We start from the raw sequence: 6620 nt of genomic DNA on the forward strand, positions 1-6620 counted from the left end.
ACAGAGGAGGGAGAGAGAGAAGAGCGGGGCGGGGGGAGAGGGAGAGAGGTGAATGTATTTCTTACTGTTCCAACAAAGCGCTGCTGCTGCAGAATGCCCATAGAAGGAACTAGAGATACACTGGTGTCAGAAGGAACAGATGGGACAGAAGTACAAATGCTTATGTAGAATTTCTTTTATACAGTCACAATGTATTCATTGCCAGCTCTGCATGAGGCACTATGCTTGCCAACTGGGATGCAAACAAACCTAGAGAGAGCCCATAAAGTGTTTGATGAGAAGTACCAGCTATCCCTCCAAGTGACACCAATGGTACACACAGCTTGTGTAACTCAAGGGGCAGGATGGGTCTTGAGAGGACAGATGGTGGAATGATGTCATAGAGTCTTAAGACTCACTTGACTAATGGCATTGTCCTGTGGCTTCAAAGGAACACTGACCTAAGTGCTACTTAGATGTAGAATACAAAGTACAACAAGAAAGAGCTCAAGCGTATCATCCAATTCTACTAATCTGCTTTAATTTTTCTTTACAAATTGCTCCTACTCTCAATTTTAAAGCCCCAAGAGGTATCTTCTAAGTTTAGCGTGCTGTACTCCAATGGTTTAGATTCTTCCTGTGTTCAGTCTCTTTTTCAACACTTCCCTCACTATGATCAGATTACAGAGAAACCTAAGACCAGGGATGTATTTTATGTAACACATATCTAGAACACTAAGGGTTAGAAGAATTGGCTCACAGGCAAAACTATAAATGGCGCTCTCTGTTTTTCATGTAGATTACTTTCTACTAAGCAGTGAATAATTGCAGCAACATGTTTTTTATGTTTTATTATTTTAATATTACTTTTTTATTAACTATCATAAGGGAATTAGATTAAGACATTAGGGAATCAGCTTGAGACCTTACATTTGAAAGAAAATCTCTCTGTAACGTTAACGAGTTGAGTTCATTTACGTGCATGTGGGAGCCTGGTCCAGAGTATTGAGGGAGCTCGCTAAAACATATGCTGTGGATTGAACAAAGATATGAGTCCAAGTAGTCTGGATTAGCATGAAGAGAGGAAGAATAATATGGTTAGAGATGTAAAAGGGTGTGGTTCAGTTGCTAGAGCATAGCCCTAGCATGGAAGAAACCCTGTGTTCAACTTCCAGTAACCTATGCTTTGGGTATGCCTATAATCCAAGCATCCTGGATATGGAAACAGGAAAAGTATGAGGTCATCCACAACTCCTTGTCAAATTTGAAGCCAGCCTGTTACATGAGTCCTTTTCTCAAACAGGATGAACAGAAACAGTGACTACTATTCAAACATGAGTGGTAGGGTGCTCACTGTCTATACTAGTCTCATCCGTGGTCTTTGGATTTAATTTTGACTTGGTCTCTGGTCCATTTAGTAATTTTCAAAAGCAAAGTGCCATAGTAAAATGCCCTCTCAGCAGTGTTCTAAAGGCTGCTATACTTGGGGGGGGGTGCTTTGCAAGGGGGAAATGGATCTGCAAGATTAATTAGGAGGTACATCAATTACCTAAGGCCATTGTTTTATTGGACTTCAACATTTAGTGATCCAGAAATCTAGTGGACATTTAAAGTGTTATTTGTCCCTGGCAACAGATATCCAACAACCCCAGAATAATGTTAAAACAGACACAGAAATCTCCCTACTTTTTAATTGCTGAAGCACGGGAAAAAACAAGGCCAAGCAAATTAATTAAATGGAGATGATAAAAAATGTGAGAATGTAAAGAAAAGATAATTGCAAGTTGCCTGCATGCATTGAAATTCCTTCCCTTTGTATGCTTGTGTGGAACAGTAAAAGAAATGCAATAATCAGAAGGAAACAGATCTGAAAGTTTTATCCATCATCTGTAATTTAACCATGTAAAATCAACTAAAAGATCTTAAAGACTATACAAATTTTAAATATTAAAAATTTTTAGAAAAAGTATAAAAAGTACTAGTGGTTATTTATGAAATAACACACCAGCAATTCTCATTGCTACAATGAAATACTGGGCACCTAAATAATGGCAGTTCATGCCCTTCACAGTTTTGGACATTCAAGTACAAGGTTAGGTGGTCCATTGGCTTTGAACTTGTTTGAAAACGTCAGAATTAGAATCGATGTGAATATGGATAGCTATATGTAGGTAGCTTGTAACTCTTATTTACTGTAAACAACTCAATTGAAAGTAAACTAGGGGAAAAAATTCTGGGTATGTCTGAAGAGGCTTGCAGAGAACTTTATTTTTATTAAATATGGGTGTAACAGTCTCATGAGGAGTGGGTTCAAAACAAAGGAAGGCCAGTATGCATCTGTCTGTGTCTCCTGTCTGTGCATGAGGTAAAATCTGATGCTCCATCTTCTGCATTCCTTGCCATAAAAGACCTGAATAGTTCAAACAATGAACCAAAAAATATTCATCCTTACTGATGTTATTTTTAAAAATTTAATTAAAATTCAGTTGCATCTTCTTTTTTTTCTTCTTTCTACCCTTTCCATGCATCCCCTTTTCGCTCTCTCAAATATTCTACCTCTGTTCCTTTAACTATCTCCCTCTCCCCCTCTCTCTATCTCTCTCTCTCTCTCTCTCACACACACACACACACACACACTCACACTCACATTTAAAATACATAAATATAAACTTATATATTTTACTCAGTGCATATAAACTTACTTTTGAGTACAGTATTTCAAGTCTAACCATGTGGTATTAGATTGTTAATCTGAGGGCTTTTCCCTTGGAAAAGCTGTTTGTCCAGCTCTCAAAATTCCTTCCTCATCTCTCTGTAGATCTTCGTGGAGACTGGCCCTGTGAGATTTTACCCTTTCATGTATGTTATCATGTCAATTGTTGTCACTCTTGTTCAGTCTTGTTGAGTCAGTCATTTGAGGAGATTTTTGGATGTAGCTTCTCAGGTATTTCTACAGTTAATCCCACAGAAAACTTCTAGTCCCTCTGGCTTTCAAAAACTTTCTTACCACTCTATGATTCTTGAGTCCTATATGTAGGAATCTTGTTCACGACATAATGATCTGTTATATTTTCTACTCTACTCTCTGTCTCCTCCAAGATGTTGCTTTGATGATGGGTCAGGACAATATTTATATGTATAAGGATACATATTTAGAATACATTTAGGCATTATTCTAGTTTAATAAAGTGGCAGAATCCTCCAAGTTCTTTGGCCTTACAAGGTGCAGGAAGTTGGCCAGCTTTCCAGTATGAGATCTGATTCCCTTCATTTGAGTTGCTCTTAAGTACAATCAGAGAATTGTTGGCAACCAGAAGGGTATTCATGTCATTATTAAAGTCTTAAGTTGCATTTAAAAATATGTCTGTCATGGCAACAAAAATTAAGACAGAATTGTTCTGCTTCGAACCTGAAAACAGAAATTTACTGATATTTGAGTCATTTTTAATGGTAGGACTACAACGACCTCAGCAACTCACATCTAACAACATCATTTAAAGTCTATAGGACCTTATAGGATTACTACCATGGGGACTAACAGCACTTGCAAAGATTTCCACCAAGTCTTTATGAATGAAGACTTGGGAGATAGTCAACCAAACCATAGTAGGTTTATAAAGATATGCCATTATATCCTTTTTCTTTAAGATTTATTATTATTGTTAATTATGTGCATGTGTGTGTGCTCTCAGGGGCAAGAGGGAATGAGAACACGTGAATGCTGGAACACGTGAATGCTGGTGCCTGGGGAATTCGGAAAACTGCCAGAGTCCTCTGAGCTTGGGTGCCAGTGTGTGTAAGCCCCATGACTTAGGTGCTGAGAGATGAATTCTCGTCCTCTGCAGGAACATTATGTTCTCTCCAGTGCAGAAGACTCTTTCCGGTTATAGTAATCATTTTTTCCTAGTAAAATAGCTTATAGAAACTTTGACCACTAAAGCAAATTTGTCACATTAGAACAAAGGAAGGACCCTATTTTAAATGTGCTCTCATTTAGATGTTTGAACATCTAATTGTGTCTACTTTACTCTATTGAGCATTCAAAACACATTAACAAAAATTAGAAGTAATGGTTCTTTAAGATATAATTGCATGTCAATCCCCTATCTTCTTCTTTTTTATTTTCTATATTCTTTGTTTACATTCCAGATGATTTTCCCTTTCCAAGTTCCCCCCTCCCCATATGTCCCATAAACCTTCTTCTCTCCACTCATTCTCCAATCACCTCCCTCCTTTTTCTCTGTCCTGGTACTCCCCTACAATGCTGGATCAAGCCTTTCCAGGATCAGGACCCTCTCCTTACTTCTTCATGGGAGTAATTTGTTATGCTAATTGTTCAGACCTAGGGTGTTTAGAGCTTCTGGGCTAATTAATATCCACTTATCAGAGATTGCATTCCATGTGTATTCTTTTGTGATTGGGTTATCTCACTTAGGATGATATTTTCTAGTTCCAACCATTTGCCTAAAAATTTCATGAATTCATTGTTATTAATTGCTGAGTAGTATTCCATTGTGTAAATATACCACATTTTCTGTATCCATTCCTCCACTGAGGGACATCTGGGTTCTTTCCAGCTTCTGCCTATTATAAATAAGACTGCTATGAACATAATGGAGCATATGTCCTTATTGCATGCCGGGAAATCCTGTGGGTACATGCCCAGAAGAGGGATACCAGGGTCCTCTGGAATTGTCACCTCCAGTTTTCTGAGGAACCGCCAAACTGATTTCCAGAGTGGTTGTAACCTCTTGCAATCCCACCAGCACTGGAGGAGTGTTCCTCTTTCTCTACATCCTCGCCAACACCTGCTGTCTCCTGAGTTTTTAACTTTAGCCATTCTGACTGGTGTTAAGGTGAAATCTCAGGGTTGTTTTGATTTGCATTTCCCTAATGACTAATGATGTTGAGCATTTCTTAAGGTGCTTCTCAGCCATCCGAATTTCTTCAGGTGAAAATTCTTTGTTTAGATCTGTACCCCATTTTTAATAGGGTTATTTGGTTCCGTGGGGTCTAACTTCTTGCATTCTTTGTATATATTGGATATTACCCTTCTATCGGATGTAGGGTTGGTTTAAATTAAGTTCACACAGCCTGTAAATTTAAAAATTAGTCTGAGAGAAGGGCTATGAAAAGACCAGTTCCTTTAAGACATTTTCCCCTCTTGATACAACAAGCATCCACAGTGCAGATAAAAGTTATGTCTTGAAAGTTTCTAACTTCAACAACAGAAAACGAACTTTGTATCAGCAGTAAACTGAAAGCTGTATAATCTCTGCAAAATTGGTTGCTTCCAAATAATTAGGGAGGTGTTTTGAAGAGGCAAAATAAATAAAACCCGAGATAGCATTTATTGCCATTCATATCACTCAGAAGAAAGCAGCAGTCTGTCAGGGTGATGTCAACCATGAGAAATTCCAATTGAGAAGAGTTATCTTTTAAGGAAGATAAAAGTAGTGGAAATATTAGCCCCAAATTGAAACGTTCCTAAAATGTTGTATCATTAATGAGATGTATATCTCAGAAGAGCCCGTTTCACCTGAGCGATCCCAAGAGAACAGTCAAAGGATTTTGGCGAGTAAATGCAATTCCATGGCTTTGCAGGGAATAAAAAATCACATATATTTGTTTATTTAGGATTCTGTCTTAGTCATATAACACAGTCTGAATCTTACACTGTGAAATGTGTGGCAGATAAGGAAGAATGAGAAAGGAGCGCTGCTGAGCTTGTAGTGAATGTCCTGGGTACTCAGGAACAGAGGCCACTGAAGATTTTAGTGGTGGAGTTAAAGTGCTCTGTACTATTGGGGTCCAGCTCACAGGTCCACCTTCGATGCTTTCTTCAGGGGAAGGAGGAAGAACTTATGGCCAGTGAATGGGCTTGCTTCCAAGAAATAATTGAAAAGTCAAGACAAAAAAATATTTAGAGGAAATTGAGGAATAGTCAGAGAAGAAAAAATTACTTTTTTTATTTCTATAAACCATCTGTTATTCTGTTTGTGCAGATGCCTGTGTATAGCTGCATACTATGGTGCTTGTGGAGGTCAGAGAACAAGTGTCAGGATTCGGTCCTTTCTACTCCAAAGCAGGGTATTTTCTATCAAGAGGCACACTTCAGGCTAGCTGGCTGGAAAACTTCCAAGCAATTTTTCTCTACCTCTTATCTCTCCATAGGAACTCTGGGATTACTGATAAATACCACTGCATCTGGCATTTTGTGGGTTCTAGTGATTGAACCAGGGCATCAGACTTGTGTGGTGTGCAATTTTACAAGCTGCACCATCACACAGGTCAGTGAAATGATGAGTTTTAAATGAACGGAAAACACATGACAGCTGCAAAACAAAACAAAACACCTAATATCTGAATACAATGTATTTAACACGAAACTTAATTTTACATTCTTAAAAAGATATATGGTATTATAAAGCTCAAACTCTTAAGGCTAAGGGCTACTTATCAGTCATTATTAAGGGTTATTAAAGGGTTTTAGGATACTATATCAAATTTTATACACTAAGAGATGAAGTTGGCTGTGCTTTGTTGTGGGATCTTCTTTTTCCTACTCTGTTCCCCAAGTTCTCACTACCTAAGGCTAGATAGGAGAGATGTAAGGATAGAGTGAAAGAGGAATTAGGAAA

This window comes from Apodemus sylvaticus, chromosome 6 (genome assembly GCF_947179515.1).
Source record: "Apodemus sylvaticus chromosome 6, mApoSyl1.1, whole genome shotgun sequence".
NCBI lineage: Eukaryota > Metazoa > Chordata > Mammalia > Rodentia > Muridae > Apodemus > Apodemus sylvaticus.